The sequence below is a fragment of the Vipera berus genome (assembly GCF_964194415.1).
Source record: "Vipera berus genome assembly, chromosome: 1".
In the NCBI taxonomy this organism is placed as follows: Eukaryota; Metazoa; Chordata; class Lepidosauria; order Squamata; family Viperidae; genus Vipera; species Vipera berus.
The window spans coordinates 196,189,150-196,206,547 of NC_138202.1; the positions used below are offsets into that span (position 1 = coordinate 196,189,150).

General features: G+C 37.8%; 1 long non-coding RNA gene across 1 annotated transcript in view; it reads right to left on the reverse strand.

Moving 5' to 3' along the window:
* LOC308677730 overlaps positions 1-17,398 on the reverse strand; it is a 25,240-nt gene continuing 7,842 nt past the window's right edge. The window contains exon 3 of the long non-coding RNA XR_014028557.1: positions 1-41. This is a non-coding gene — a long non-coding RNA (uncharacterized lncRNA). The remainder of the gene's footprint in view (positions 42-17,398) is intronic.

Consider the following 17,398-nt stretch of genomic DNA (forward strand, 5'->3'; position numbering starts at 1 on the left):
GTTGGCTTCCAAAGAAAAACATCATCTTTGTGGTGAAGTTTCTACATTGTTTTGTTCGCATTACAAAAAAGAAAGAAAAAAGAAGCACTTAGACAAAGGTAGAGCCTTGACATTAGGTTTATTTCCTCTCTGCGTTTATCAAAGGGCCAGTGATTATCATGTTGATAATAAGCATTTCATTGTGGGTCTCTGGCATTCTCATTTTGAGAAATCCAATCATGACACATCTGGAAAATATCAAGTTGCGGAAAGCTGATGAACAGGAGCCTTTCAGATTGGCCTTTGATGTGCCTACAACTAATTTAGATGGATGGAATTTTAAATATCTCTGTAGTTGCGAGTTCCTCAACAATGCTAGGTCCTAAATTATGAGCGCAGTTTTTGTTCCATTTTGCAAATTGTGATCCCAACCTACTGCAGTTTGTAAATCAAAAGTTACAGGTAGTCCTCAACTTAGGACCAAAGTAACACTGGGCCTATATGAGAGTACTAACAACCTGATTTCAAAGTTACAATGGTCAGCCTCCCCTCCCCCATGGTGGTGTAATTGCAGGCTGAGGGCTCAGCAATTGGGCCTCATTTATGACCATTTGCAGCATCCTCCAGTCATGTGACTGTGTTTTACAAATGTTTTGCTGAAAACCAGCATTTATTTCTGGTTTTTGGCAAAAATCAACCCATACCAAATCACTGGTTGGCTTAACAACTGTGGCATTCACTTAATGAATTGCCATGTTCACTTAACAATTGCCATGTTTGCTTAATGACCACCACAAAAAAAAGTCATAAAGTTGGATCAGACTTAATTTATGGCCCTGATGGATAGGGTCCATTCCAGGATTACCTGTATTCGTGTATAAACATTATCAACAGAGATACATCAAATGGCTCAGAAGGGGTGCTCCCTAATCTTGAACTGTACAGCTGAGGAGGGATGGGAAAGAGAAGTACTTTAAGACTTGCAAGACAAATGGAATGTAACCCAACAGTAAAGATAGAACTAGTATTCCTGGGGTGTGCATTTCTTGTCTGGATTATCTCTCAAGACTGACAGTAGAAGAAGAGTTGAAAATTAATGTAATGTAATGTAAGTAGAAAAAGGGACACGGTGGCTCAGTGGGTTAGGATGCTGAGCTTGTTGATCAGAAGGTCGGCAGTTTGGCGGGTCGAATCGCGAGTGCCGCGTAGCAGAGTGACAGTTAGAACAATTAACCAGTGGAACAACCTGCCTCCAGAAGCTGTGAATGCTCCAACACTAGAAGTTTTTAAGAAGAGACTGGACATCCATTTGTCTGAAATGGTATAGGGTTTCCTGCCTGAACAGGGGGTTGGACTAGATGACCTCCAAGGCCCCTTCCAACTTTATTATTATTATTATTATTATTATTATTATTATTATTATTATTATTATTATTATTATTATTATTTTACAGAAATTGTGCAGCTACGTGGGCAATTTCTACACATAGTATAGTTGTACATTTCTGCAAGAAAGGGCAGGCAGGGGGAGGGGGGAAGCAGACTAAAACTCAGCCAAGAAAAATTACGAGTTGTAATATTCATCTCAGTTTGGAGGCAAACTTAAAGCATCAATGAGGTTTTTATTCACATTTTTGCTCACATTGGCTCTTCTCAAAAATTGCAAACATATAAATAAAATCTGCAAATGAAACTCTGACTACAGACTTGCAGAACAACAGAGGACTTTTCATGGCATATTGGCCAAGTTTCCAAGGCAAACAAGCAAAAGACAGCAATTTCTTTATTTATATAAAATTGTTCTTGAAGAAACATGGTGCAAGATTCAGGTTACAAAAATGTGCATCTGACTGTTAAATCTGTTTTCTTTTCCTCCAGATTCTTCCCCCCCCCTCCAATAAACTTTCATGAACTGATTTGTCCTAGGGCAATATGGTCCTCTGAAGTGTAACATAGATCAGGGGTCCCTGACTTCTGGGCCGTGGACTGGCACCAGGCCACAGCATGCCAGAAACCAGTCCGCGCAAACAAGCAAAGCCCCATCTGGGAGATGCAGGCAGCACATGAAACCACGCCCCCTCCTGTCTGCAGAAAAACCTCTCTCCACGGAACTGGTCCCTGGTGCCCAAAAGGTTGGGGATCTCTGACATAGATCACATAGTGATAATTAAAATATACTGTGAAATTTACTGCCCTTCACATCATGGTTTATGAAGCTATATCCAAAGGTCACTGTAATAATATCCTCACTCCAAACAAATAGAGTCTAATAGCACTGCTGACCATTGTAGTCTTTCTGGAACTGTGCATAGTTCACTTAAAAGCAAGATGAAAACACCAGCTGAAATTTCATCCTGAGCCAGTTCACAAGTCTTTCCACTCTTCTCAGCAACCTGATAATTAAATGAGTACAGCTAATCCTTGCTTAACAACTGGTCACTTAGTGACAGTTCGCAGTTACAATGGATCCCTCAAAGCAACTTATGACTCAGTTTTGGAGTTCTGATGGCTACACCACCACTCTCCCTGCGAGTCCCATGACCACATCTTAGGTGCCTGGCAACCAGCTCACCTTTATGGCAAATTGTAGCATTCCACAGTCATGGGACCACAATTTAGAAGAGTTTCTGCCAGTCTCCAGCCTTTTCACTGGTTTCCAGCAAAAAACACCCATAGGAATACATTGATTCACTTAATGATTGTGATGTTTGCGTAAGCACTGCCACAAAAAAATGTAAAATCAGGTCTGGTCATGTGAGTGCCTCAACTTACTATCATCAGGATTTATGATGGAAATTCTGGACTCTGTGATGGTTGTAAGTCAAGAACTAACTGTAGCTAAGTGGGTACAAAGCTAGTCACTATATTGAAATTTATGCAATTACCATGTAGCACAGTCATGAAACCTGCAGTAAAACAAATAGACACTAAAGGTAGTAAAGATGGTAAATTGTTTAATATGTATTAAACAAGCCACAATTAGCTGGCATCATATACTAACTCATAGAACATATTGGGCAGACTTCCGGTTTTGCGTGGTAGCGACTGGTCGTGGACTTGCGGATTCTCCGCACCCCTGTGGCTAATTTCGCCCTGCCAGGGGACCCTAAATTGGTCTAAGTCGCCCCGGAGAGGTGACGAAGAAAGAAGGGTGATCCAGCGATTCTGGAATGGTGGTGGCCATTCCATTCGACTTGGGGAAAGCTTTCTAACCTGACAGGAGAAAGGGTGGCCGTATTGCATCGACCAGCCTAAGCTATTTGCAACCGAAGTCCAAAAGCACTAACCAGCACAACTGTGAACAGTGTGCTTGAAACTGGGTGAGAAATTTGATCTTTTCTTTTCTATTTTACATTTAATTTCCTGGAAAAGATCCCCAAGTAGCAAAATACCTCCAAAAGGGAAGGAGGGAGATTTCTACCCTACCCTCATACTAATGGAAGCGGTGAATTAATATTTTTATGGAGGATCAAAATATATGGAAGTGAAATAAATATAAAACTTGAAACTTAAATCTTAAATCTGGATAAATCTAAAATTGTTTTAAGGGTTAAGACTCTCATTTCAAGGATAATTGTTTATTTTGGAAATTGAAATGCAAATAGTTGCTGACACCTAGTGGCAGATGAAGACTATGACAGCTATGACTGGCACTCTAAAGCTATTTAGAGAGAAAAGAAAGGAAGAGGAAAACTCAAATTCTTGGCTATCATGGATCAGAGACATGAAAGAACATATCAAGAAAACATAAAAGTCACAGGAAGAGATATATAGTATGCTGCAACTAATTCAAACAACAATGTCTTTAAACCACAAAGAAATCCAAAACAACTTTGAAAATATAAATCAATCTATTTCCAAGTTAACTCTACAACAAAAAAATTCCCAAAAAACAACAACAGAGAAGGAGCAGATAAAACAAATAAATGGATATAGAATTGAGAATAGAGACTTAAAGATGGAACTTAACAAAACAAGGAAACATGATTTAATCCTAGTGGGAAAAAATTCACAAGAATTGGAAAAAACAACATATCCCTTAAGACTACAAAATAAATCTGAGGACAAGAAAAGAGATTGGATAAAATGAACTGTACAGATATCAGGAACATTGGAGAGAAAGGAAATGATAAAAGAAGCAGAGAAAAAGAAAAAGATTTTCAACAAACATGGAAAAGCAGAAGTCCCGTACAAAGACACTTCTCCTGATTTGCTTTTCATATCTACAGCAACATTTATGAACATATGGAAAAACCTTTTGAGTCAGCAAAATACATTGATTAAGAAAGACACTGGGCAAAAGAAAAAGACTAAAGTGGAAACTAAGAAAATAGATGATGGGACTTACCAGAGAGAATACTTAAAAAAGAAACATTTGTTTGAATATGGTTAAAGAAATAGAAATGTTTTGGAATATATATGTCACTCTAAGAGGGATGAATTCTCTAAATATAATATAGTATGCTTTTTCCCTTTTTTGTTCTCTTTCTTGATGTGAGTAATATAAAAAGTTGAAATGACTTAAAGGAAATGTTTTAGATATTTAAATGTGATTGAATTTAAGAAAATTATAATGGATAAATAAATGTTTTGAATAAGAGCTAAAGGACTAGATGACTAGATATATTAAATGGAATGTTTAAAGATTAAACATATTTTTAATTATGGTTAAAAAGAATAAGAAATTTAGGAAATAAATAGATATTAGCTTAGGAGGAATATATATTTTAGGTAGTATGTTAATTTTTACATTTCTTTACTCTTGCTTTACTTTCTTTTTTTTTCTACTGTTTTATCTATTTCTTAAGAAACGTAAAAGTGTGAGATGGTTCATATGGAAAAATAGTTAAATTCTTAAATGTAATTAATTTTTGAGAAAATCTTAACCAGTAAGAATATCTAGAATTTGGTGGGAGAAACAAATTAAAATAAGGACTATAATAGGATCTATGATAAAGCAACCAGAATGATAGAAAAGAAATATTATATTGATGTGATTATTTTTAGGACTATCGGGGAAAAAATATATATTTAAATGTTATCTATCAAAACAATAAGAATTGTATTAACTCAATGTTTGCAAAAGAACATATTTTGGGAAAAGAGGAAATCAACTAAATATTATGTGGATTAAGGATTATAGAAATCAATTGTTAGTGATTGTTTTACAAATGTAACCCAGACAACACACTGTTCACCAGTTATTAAGTGATTAATGTTTTTAAAAAATCAATATATTACAAAAAAAGAACATATTGGGCAAACAAATGGTATAATAGAAAGTAAAATACCTATTTTAACTTCCACTATAGTATAATCCCAAGCAATTATCCAGCTTCTGGTTAATTTTTATCAATCAAATTTTTATTATGGTCAGAGACTAGCAGAAGAAGGGTAGAATAAAAACAATTTTAAAAGCTAAAGAATATAAAATACACATTAAAAAACATTTAAATGAGCCATGGTAGTGCAGTGGTTAGAATGCAGTACTGCAGGCTACTTTTGCTGCCTGCTAGCTGCCTGCAGTTCAGCAGTTCGATTCTCATCAGCTCGAGGTTGACTCAGCCTTCCATCCATCCGAGGTCGGTAAAATGAAGACCCAAATTGTTGGGGGCAATATGCTGACTCTATAAAACCTAAAGAATTTTACCCAATATTTTACTCCAGAATAATGCTGAACTAGTTATCAACATTGTTTGATTGTACTTATTCAAACTGTTGCAAATCCACTGGATTTTCATACTATCTAGCACGCAATAGTATCCCTATTGCTCACAAAATAGATCTTATCATGTTGCTGAGATTAAAGTACATAGCACCCACAATATTAGTTTGATTGGCTAATCTAATCCAATCCAACCAAATCTCATTGTGATTTACTACATATAATGCATGAATCCAGCACACAGTAACAATATATTTTTGGAAATTTCATTTGTAGACACATTATAAAAAATGCTAGTAATTTTTTTATCTGGAAATGCAAACAAAAAATCTTTTGCAGATGGTGTACCATCTTCCAGGTTACTCCTTTTATATCTAAACACAAAAACTCTTCCTACTTTAATGCAACTGACTTCAAAGAAGCTGGGTCATATTCATGCAGAGAACACTAGACAACTTTTTTAAAAAAGGTATGCCTTTTCCATCTTACATACTTAAATATGCAACCCTGAATATCTCTTAGACTTGCATTCAATTATTCATTATTGTACTTTATATTAATGGTAATAGACCCTGAAGAACTCAAATAATCTGAGTGTATAAGTATATGCCCCTCTGCTCCTGAAAGATCCTGCTATTTTTAATTTCCAAGAAGAACATTTGAGAAATGTTTTAAGCAATATCAGGAATATAAAATATAGTTCACTTACTGAGCGGGGTTCAAGGATGTTAAATATTATAGCATTAAAACAATTTCTTCTTAATGCAAGTAGCACCATGTCCCTGGCAACTTCAGTACATTAGATTAAAGAAGACAGTTCTCAAATTTCTTTCTTCCCTTTTGAGATTTCCACTTAAATATTACACTACATTCATATATTACACTGAATCAGCATCTGGTTTGATGGTTTTAGCTTTGTGTGTTGTACAAATCTAGTCATTTATTCAATAAACCACAGTTAAGCAAAGCAGGTCTTAGCATGGTATGTTGACCCAATCTCTTTCTCTCCCTCTCTGTGCATATTGACTTAATTAGCATGGGTGCCATGCAGCGTGGTCTAAATAATATAGCTCTTGTTGATGTCTGGGGCCAGTGGGATTAATTTTTTAAAAAATTAATTATACTCCTGGCATTATTTCTTTGAAGCTCTTAAGCCTCCTTATGGTGCCGCTGGTCAATGAGTGCTGGCGGGTGATCCCCCGGGGAGGGCGTTCTCTGTGGGCGCGCCTGCCCTGTGGAACGACCTGCCTGTGGAACTCTGGACCGCCCCCGACCTTTGTTCGTTTCGCCGGGACCTAAAAACTTGGTTGTTTGATTTATCTGGCCTGGACTGAGGGGTTTTAAATTTTTACATTTTAAATTTTAAATTTGGGCTATTGTTATTTAATCCTATTTTAATTTTAACTTTATCTTAACCTTTGTACTGTTTTAACTGTTTTTAACTTTGCCCTGTAAACCGCCCTGAGTCCTTCGGGAATAGGGTGGTATAGAAATCTAATAAATAAATAAATAAATATGTCAGAACCTAATACACTACAGCTGTTGTAGAATAATGATGCATCTAACCTTTTTATTTTTAAAAACTGTTTCACATATGCTTTAAAATATAAGTAACTACAAAGTCTTTCTCTAGCTTTGCATGTATTGCCACAGTCCCATGAAATACTCACTGAACTGGAAAGAACAGCCAGCTGTTGTTGCTATTTTTAACATGACTGTCTAGTTCAGGGGTAGGCAGCCTCGGCTCTTTTATGACTCATGGACTTCAACTCCCAGAATTCCTGACTCAAGAATTCTGGGAGTTGAAGTCCATGAATCATAAAAGAGCCGAGGTTGCCTACCCTTGGTCTTAGTTGATTTCTATTCTCACCAATCATGGCAGCTTAACCTATGGGACAGTATGAAAACCAATGAAATGGGTGGAAATTATATTTTTAAATACAAAGCATTTTCTGCTTTCCAGCAAATTTTAGAACTTATATTGTAACCAATACTATTTTGTACTTGTTAACACCCAAGTTGTGTCCATGAAGGCTTCAATTTAACGGTACAGACACAGCTTTAAAATAAACCATTTTTCTCTTCCCCTTTTTTTCTAACCAATTTACCTGAATTAGAAAAGATGTGGCTACGTTAATAGTAATTATAATAAAAAAAACCAGCTACATGCACTACCAGTTCTGAAATATCCACTTCTAAGGATTTATCCTCAGTACATTGAATTACAGAACTCACTGAAGTCAACCTTCCTCAGCCAGATCTTAGACCTCCCAGTCAGCATGATTTTTGGATGGGTACCGGTACTTTGGTTTGTAAAGGCTGGGTTAAGAATGAAGGCAAATTTTAGACTGGAATACTACATAGTTCCTCTATGTTATTTTAATATGTAGAAATCCATTGTAATCATATATAACAGGTTGGAAATGAAAGAACTATCTACATTACTGAAAGCAGAGTAACTTTTACCCATAATTATAAGGCTGTTGATAATGATGTTGAATAGTACATTATTTTGTTCTTTGATCTGAACAAAGTAGAAAGCAATTGAAACTAAGTCTTAACTTTTCCTGATAACCAATACTCTTGGCTACATTTCAACAGACATTTGTTATAAACATAATTTATTTCTCTTCAGTAATAGAAATAAAGCATGTGAAATTACAGCAAGAAGTAAAGCCAGAGTATACATAGAGGGCAGATCTTCTGGAGTGAGTACGCATACAGTATAATTACTAAGTAAACATTATAATATTCCACTCTTCTCTAAAATGGAACTTCCTTCCCCCATTGGACCAGATAGCCCATTTTTTTATTACTCAATCAAGTGGACAAAGAATTGAAATTTTTTCTCTCATCTGTGTAACTGCAATATTTCCTCAGAATAAGAACCTACTTTCTAATTTAGAATATCGGTAGTACCATGTGCTGTGCAGGTTCTGAGGTTTTGCTTGATAAAAACGTACAGGAAACCAGAAGTTGCCTTTAAGCTTTACATTTTTATTCAGCTGAACAAAGACGGGCTCGTCTAAAAGAGAGAAGCCCCGAATGACAAGAAATCCTTGTATTTATTCTTTCCGATTACATAAGGAATCCACCCAACAAAGCTGACACACATAAGATAAGTCTGGACACTGTAGATAAGAAGGGTGAAAGCAAAAGTAGCTAAAAATGTTCCCTTTGGGGTGTTTCCCTAAAGACATTGTATGTTCCCAGGTGGGTTAGGACATTGGGTGTTTTCCTTGCTGTCCTTTTATGCCCCTGCATCCATGCAAGTGCCCAAAGACAGCAGAGCCATCTGCACATATTCACAATTGATACTTCCTATGCTGTCTCCTAATTCTGGGTCAACAGTGCATGTACTGTTGGCACTGGTCCACATGCCTATGTGGACAATATGGGCTTCCAAATAAAGCACAACTTAAAGAAATGGATTAATGATTATAGTGTTACAATAAGTGAAATGGACACTATACCTTTTAAAGTAGTGCTACTGTAGGAATAGCAGCTTTAGGAATAGGTAAAACATCCCTCATTCTCTCCTACCTCCCTCTGCCTTTTCTGACTACTGATTTCTAACCTATAAATAAAATATGACCAGGAAAATTACCTTTATCAAAGACGGCTAAAGTCAATGATGCATCTGTTTTGCTGAAATAATGAATTCCATGAGAAACAGCTAAGGAATTGCTAAGCCCCAAAATGCAGGTGACCTAATTGCTAACTTACCATTATTGATTAAATTTCCCTGAGTCTTTGGAGAAGATATTTTTAGCTATCAGGTGACGATGTAGGCCTATAATTTATGCTGATTTTTTTTCTTTGGTAATTTTATTGATTGTGAGTCCAATGCCTTTGCTGAAAAAATGTTTTCAATAATAGGAAAAGGACTTCACAGGAAAAAAAGGGAAAAATGAACATACTCAGAAGATGCCATCAAGAGTGCAGGCTGGGCCAGATTAAGGTCCTACACCCAGCCCAGCAGTGGTACCTCTCTGCTCTTCTGCTACTCTTAACTCAGGAGCCTCCAAGTCCTGGGCTATGGATTGGTACCAGTCTGTGGCCTGTTAGGAACCAGTCTGCACCAGTTGAGGTGACCAGTGGGTGAGCAAGTGAAACTAAAACCATCCCCCCTCCTGGTCTGTGGAAAAATTGTTTTCTACCAAACCGGTCCCTGGTGCCATAAAGGTTGGGGATCGTTGGCTTAACTGACAAGATGGTTAAGACTTAATAGGTACTGAGAAGTAATGTTGAGGGTGGTTGTGACACCCTGGGGGAAAAAAACTGTGGTGCCCCCCTTTCCCTTGGTGCCCTAAGCACATGCTCATTTTGCTTAATGGTTAATCCAGGGTTGAGTAAAGAAAATAAAATAAAACCAGTGTGGATAGAACAACAGTGCTGTGCCTAGTAATTTTTTTAAAAAAATTATCTGTTTAGTACCCCTGAGAGTGCTATGTAGCAGGATGTTGATAAGGCCATATTTTTGGAAAATGGGGCATTCTTGGGAGATTTGTGAGAGTTGGTAGGTATACTATAATGGCAATTGGTTTCCATAGTTTATTTTATATTGTGTTTCTTTAACCACAGTCTGGCACGTTTCTTAGCTAAATCCAGATTAATATCTTATAGTTGAGCAAGCAGCCTTTTAGGAAAACAAGGAGTGATACAAGCATGGGTGCAAAGCCGAATCACTCCTGTGTGATGACTTGGGGGCTGTATCTACTTTTTCCCAACCCAAGTACAGGGAGATTTTATTCTGAAAACAAGGAATTAACCATCCCTTCTCCCCACAAATGTGATATTGCTAATTGCTAATGCAAATTCTACTGAGATACCACCAAAATAGGTGTGGATAGATGAACCATGGTGATTGGGTTGTCTACTAGGGCATTCCTTAGTTATAATTAAGCTATGTTTAATGTGCTATGCACATGTGTTTTAAGTTTGAGCCTACCTATGAGGCAATTCATGATGTTCACTGCATCATGATTTAATAAACTGCATCTAGCTTAGTTCAGAAAGCACCAGAAATAGAGAGGAGCAATATCAGAAAGTAATAAAGGTTTAGAATCTTGATATTGCCATTGCTAGCCTCAAATTACTGTGTTTCTTACTGTCTGTAATAAAAGTGGCTGTTGCTGTTCCATAAAAATACTACTGGTATACTATAGAAATGTTATTTGAGAGTATTAATGGTTTTTAAAACATCATTATTTATTTATAATTCCACTGTCATAATTTTGGAGAGCAATGTACGATATACTGCCAAAGACAATGCAGAGAAATATTTATTGGAGCATAAATAAGCAGAACCTACCCTGCAAATTCTTCCTTTCATCTTCATATTTTAGCTAGAGGGCCAGTTTTATCAAATAAAGTCATGGAATAGGTTACAAAACTCAGGTGGCTTATGAAGAAAGCTTTTTTGTGTGTCTCTAAATCCCAGGTCCAAGTTGGAGAGAATTGGGATTTGCTTAACATAGTTGCTGTGGGTTTCTGATCAATACAAAAAATTATCAGAACCAGTCTGTTAGCATAATTTGCTTGTCTTATAAGAACAGTCAAAATCTGTGAATCGGCATCATGCAGAAAAACTATGTCCAATTTAAAAAAGCACAAAACCATACAGAGCTTTAGAATCTGAACTTCTGAATTTTCTCTCTAGATTTTCTACTTTTTAATCATTTAGCAGTATAGAATAAGAGTTTAATTTTAAGAATATACATTTCTTTTTAGGCTTTCTTTACCCATCCATTTATATGTTTGTGTTTCTGAATGTTTATTTATAGAGAATAACAAACAGAAGCATAAAATTTTAAAAGCAAAACGTTTTGATTTCCATCTTCTTCAATTTGTCTCTTTTATTCTGGAATTAGACCCTGTATTTTATTTTTATTTTCTTTCTTTATATGGTCGTAAGACTAATCTATAAACTACTATTACTATTACTTCAACAGGCCTCAGCCTGGATGATCATATTTGATACCGTTCCACCAACAAATCATCATCTAGGAATATTCCATTTATTCTGTTTTGTAATTCCCACATTGACCCCAGATTCTTTTTTATTTACATTAGTTCAACAAAAGAAGGCAGAAGCCAAAATATTTTGCTTTTAAACTTTCATATTTGTTTCATTAGTCATTCCAAAAAAGCTGTTTTTTCGTATTCATATTTCCTTTTCAGAATCAATACTTTTCAAGTTCTGTATGATACCTTAAGTATTTCTTGTACACTGCAAATATTTGATATATAGATATTTCAGATTTCTATTGATTCTGTAAGACACACAGATAAAATAACTGCTAGGTGCTGTGCAATGTTTTGTGAATTACCACATCTGAAAATCAGTACCTAGTTTTTTTGATGGCACTGATGAATATTTGGCATTACATTCTCAAAATACTGCTGGGGGAAAATGCTTATTGACCTCTAAAAGACAAGTTCAACTTTCTACATCAAAAAAGATTGCTGTACTGTTGCAGAATCAAGAGACTCAGACCTCGGAATCAAAAGAAATTTGTTTTATTTTGCGTGCAAAAGGTTCAGAACAAAAAGCAATGTCTATGTCTGAACACCTTGTCATGGAAAAGCAACTACATAGTCCCAAAAGTAGCAAAACACGGAAATGTAACTTATGAGCTCTGATTGGTTACATGGGTTCTAGGCCCCCTTCTAGCTCATCTCTAGCCCCCCTTTGTGATGCTAAATTATAGCTAAATATCTTGCAACCCTGTCTCTAGCAAAGGTCACTGGTGTCTTGCTAAGCAACTACGATAAGTTTCCGGCACCATTTGTGGTTTAGCTACAAGCGAGACATATGTGATTAGCTATAACTGAACTTTATGCTGGCCTACGAGGTGTGACCTACAGTTCAAACTTGTGGTTTGGCATTCTCCATTTCCTTGTTCTTCTTCTAACTAATACATGCATTTTCTTCATGCCTCACTTTTATGTCCTACCTCACTTTTATGACATGCAGCATTTTTATGTATTCTTTGTATCTTTCTTTATGGCCTGCCTCATTCCCTCCTTTGAGACTCTATTTCAGCTGACAATTGAGTCTCACCTTCAGAGTTACTCCTTCATTTCAGCAAGTAATTACATTTCTTCCAGCAAGCGAAGATAGACTATCAGAAACATTGTATACAAGAATAGGTAAGAGGTATAGCAGAGCAAAACTTTAAACTGGCACTCATGTTTCTGTTTACTGCTGACAGTTCAAGAAAGAGACAGAGGAAAGAGAGAGGAGAATCCTATAAGGTAGTTCTTAGAACTCACCCTCCTCAGGCACTTCCTCTAATCCCCAAGGTCCAAACCGTACATATATTCCACCATCTGGATCCTCACTCTCCCTTAGGATACTAGGTGTGAATCCATTTTCCAAAGGTCCCTCTATTACAACCAATTCCTTTTCAACCCTTATTTCTTTTATTGACCTCATAACTAGTTGTCTGAGTAGAGGTATTACACGTGGGATGAAGGCTAGTCCTGCTATCCCACATAACAACAAGAACAGCAACTGTTTGACCCAATCTGTTCCTGGTAACCATGAGAACCATTGGTCAGTTCCTTGTATTCTGTCCAATTCTGGATGCTCTGTCTTGCAAATCCTTGACCACTTCCCTGACTACTCCTGACTTATTCATGTAAAAGTAACATTCTTCTCCCAAGAATAAACACAATCCACCTTTCTCAGCTCTCAGGAGGTCTAGGGCACGCCTGTTTTGCAAGACTACTGCTGCCAAGGAATCTATTTGGTCTTGTACTTCAACCAAGGTCCCAGCAATCTGAGTTAGACTTTGTTGAAATTCCTCAGAAAGCTGCTTAAATTGTATTGTAGAATGGGCTAAGCTACCCACACCTGTTCCAACTGCAGTACCTATCCCTAGGATGGCTAATAATGGTATCACTAGGGGTACTCTTTTCTGCAGATGTCCCATCAGAGGGACAGGGAGGGCATGCTCCCCATTAACAACACCCTTCTTTGGGAAGAGGTGTACTAGAGTACATGTTCCAGTCCAGTTGGTGGGCAAAGACACATATGCAACTTCCCCACACAAGAAAAAGACTCCATTCTCTTCTAAACACACTGCCATGCTCATGGAAAAGGCATGGAATCTATGGTTGAACTCATTGCTCCAAACCTCGTTTTAGTTTAAGAATAACACGCTTAGGTTTAGGAGCTGGGGTTGGCCTGGGGCGCACTCCCCACCGGGAAATAAGACCGGGAGTGGGTTTGCTCCGGTCCCTCTTTGCTGAGTATCTCCAGTGGCCCCAAAGCCTGGGCTTTGCCTGTCCCTTCAGGATCTTCAACAGCCCCTGAGCCTTCCTCAAAGGTGAAAGGAGTTAATTGGCCATTCTTACAACATTTGAGACTACCATGCAGGGCCTGATCACCCAATAGGTCACCTGCAAATAATAACCCAAGCCACAGTATCCTCATGTTTGACAAACTAAAATCAGTTAATGTCAACTTCCTTTCCTTTTCTATTCAGTTATGATTCCTATGTCACACTCAGTTCCACACTCACAGTCACAACAAGGGGAATGATTACAATTATAATTATGAAATTACCACATCAGGAAGATGGATGGAATTAGGTGGGATTTGGGAAAGGACAGTATCAGTCTTGGGTGAACCACAAAGCCTAGTCTTATTTGCTAAATATAGTATCCACAATCCCAAGACTCCTAATAGACTCCAGAGAACCCACTTCCAGGGTGTTTCAAACATAAGTGTCCACAGAAGATACACACATTCCTTGGTCACACTTAGTGATTTTAGGTGCAACGCTTGTTACTTTGGGTGTGGGGTGATTCCAGAAGAAAAGGTGTCCAACACAGCATATCACGAGTAGTGTAATCAGAATCACTAAGGCCAGACTCACTGCACCTATGACTATGTATTGTCGGACTACCATTCCTCGAGATAGGTCCAGCCTACACCACACACACTAACCTTAACACATTAACAATTATTTTTCTCCTTCTTGTTTTCAGCCATACGTAGAGGGGCAGCTTCCGGAGTGACACCAGTAGGGCCTCTTCTGCCCCGTATGTTGCCTGCAGTTATAGGGGGTGCTTCTTCAAGCATACCACTAGAGGACAGGCCTCGTCCAGCTCTGCCTCCCAATATTCATCAGCTGCGGGCTTAACTCGGGTCCAGTGAATCCAAGACTTGGATTCTAACACTTTTACTGCTAGAAGAGAACACATGACCCCAGTATACGGGCCCTTCTATTTAGGTTTCAAGTTTCCCCTTTCCAGTGTTTTACCCATACTTCATCTCCCACTTGGATATTATGACTGGGAGTACTCAGAAATGGTGGACTTAGGGACACACAATATTGTTGAATTTATTGTATTTGCTTATTTAACTCTCCCACCATTTGACTCACCCATGAAGTCCCTATTTGACTTAAGTTCCCTACATGATTTTTCAAGTTAGTACTTATGATGGGGGGTCTTCCAAACATTATTTGAAAAGGTGATAGCTTAATTCCCTTTCGAGGGGTGCACCTTAGAGACCAAAGTGCTAGTGGCAATGCATCCACCCACTTAAGCTGAGTTTCAAGGCACACCTTAGCCACCTTTTCCTTTATAGTCCTGTTCATTCTCTCAACCCTTCCCCCAGACTCTGGCCGGAAACTACAATGGAACCTCCAGTGGGTCCCTAAGGATTTAGCCAGTGTCTGATTTACTTGATGTACAAACTCAGGTCCATTATCTGATGAGATGAATGAGGGTATTCCATATCGGGGGATGATTTCCTTGAGTAAGATTCTGGCCACTTCTCATGCCTGCTTTGTCTTGGTAGGGAAACATTCAGGCCACCCAGTATAATTACACACCATAACTATCATTGCTTTATTTAACCCACATTTTGGCATTTCTGTAAAATCAACAACCAATGAATCCATAGGGTAATATCCCTTAGGCTGGCTTCCTGGTGGAAGAGTAGGTCCTTGTTTTGGATTAACTTGGGCACAGGTGTTACATCTCTTGGTTGCATGGGCACACAGCGAGTGAAGGCGATTAATGTACACAATATGATGGAGGGCTTCAGTTAGTGCACTCTTTCCCATGTGAGTGGTTGAATGAGCTTCTTTTACCACTGGCCAGGCTAAATTCTCAGGTACAAAAATCCTTCCATCTGGGAGTATATACCACTCTCCCAGCTTGTGTCCTTGCAAGTCTACACTTGCCTGCAATTCCTCAGTTTTGGAATATTTAGGGCTCAGTCCTCTTGGCATTTTTAATGCTACACAAGCTGTCATGTCAGGGTAGGGTTGGCTATCTCGAGTTGCTGATAACCTTGCTTCTTTGTCAGCTGCTCTATTTCCTCGGGCTACATCATCTTGTCCCTTTTGATGTCCTTTACAGTGCATGACAGCTACTCTTTTAGGTCCCCGCACAGCTTTGATGAGTCTTTCAATCAAAAGAGGATGTTTAATTTCTCTTCTTGCTGCTGTCAAGAGTTTTCTCTCTCTATAGACTGCAGCACGTACATGTAATGTGAGGAATGCATATCTAGAATCTGTCCAAATGTTTATACTTTCATCGCATGTTCTTTCCAGTGCCCTTATCAGAGCCCAGAGTTCTGCTGCTTGGGCACTTGTGCCTTTAGTGAGTGGTCACTTTTTATGCTTTTATGACATTTTTATATATTCTTTTATATATTCTTTGTATCTTTCTTTATGGCCTGCCTCAGTACTGATTTGGATTATGAATTGTGGACAACAGTTGAGTTAGATTTCTGTCTGCTATATATATGTGTGTGTGTGTTTGCATGAACTTTATCAGTTGCACTAACTCTTGGATCCTGTTCAAAATGTTGACTTTTAAACACAGTCATGATTTGTAGCTGCTCTTGACTTTTAGTCCTTTATCAGTTTGGCTTGAAGCCACCCAGAGTCACCTTGTAGGGGAGATGGGTGGCATAGAAATTTAATAAACAAACAAATGAATAAATAAAGTGCCTGAATGAGTAGAAATCTTGACATACAGATCCTCTGCTGAGATCTTTCCTGTCTCTGTTGGCACCTGAGATATGGTTAGTTATCAAGGAAGGGTGTTGTTCTTTTTTAAGTAAGAAACTCTGAATTTGACATGGTCTTTGCTGTATTTACTCTGATATTTTTCATGTAAGGCTTTTTGTTAATTCCCCCCCCCCCAAACTTAAGTTTTATCTCAGCCTACCCCTATCTGGGGTAGCTGTGGGCCACTATCCTCAGACAGAACTGTAGACAATTTAGCTCACATCTGAGAGGATTAAGCCATTTTAGCTTTTCTTACTTAGATTCTTACTGCTGCTACTCTTACTTAGTAATTTTCAATATTTTACTGTAAATGATCTCATGGCTGTGTTCCACTACTGTGACGTAGTGGTTAAAATATTGGACAAGTTCCTGGAATATCCAAGATTTAGTCTACCTTCAGCCACAGAGGTGTATTGAGCAAGTTTAGGCCAGTCACTTTCACCCTCTCTTATTTCATGGAGTTGTGGAAAAAAACAGAAATGCCATGAAATCCTGAACAAGAGATGGAATGTAAATCAGTCACATATTTTATATTTTACTCATTGTTTTACAAACATAATAAACTATTATCAAACCCTGCCAAATCACCCTATAATTTAGTATTTGTCTCAGTCACGTAGTTTTAAGAATTCATAGTTTAAAAGACAGGGGTTAGTCCTAATCCACGATTAAATTATTGCTTAAGAATGTTGGGTTGAACGGGGCCAATGTAACT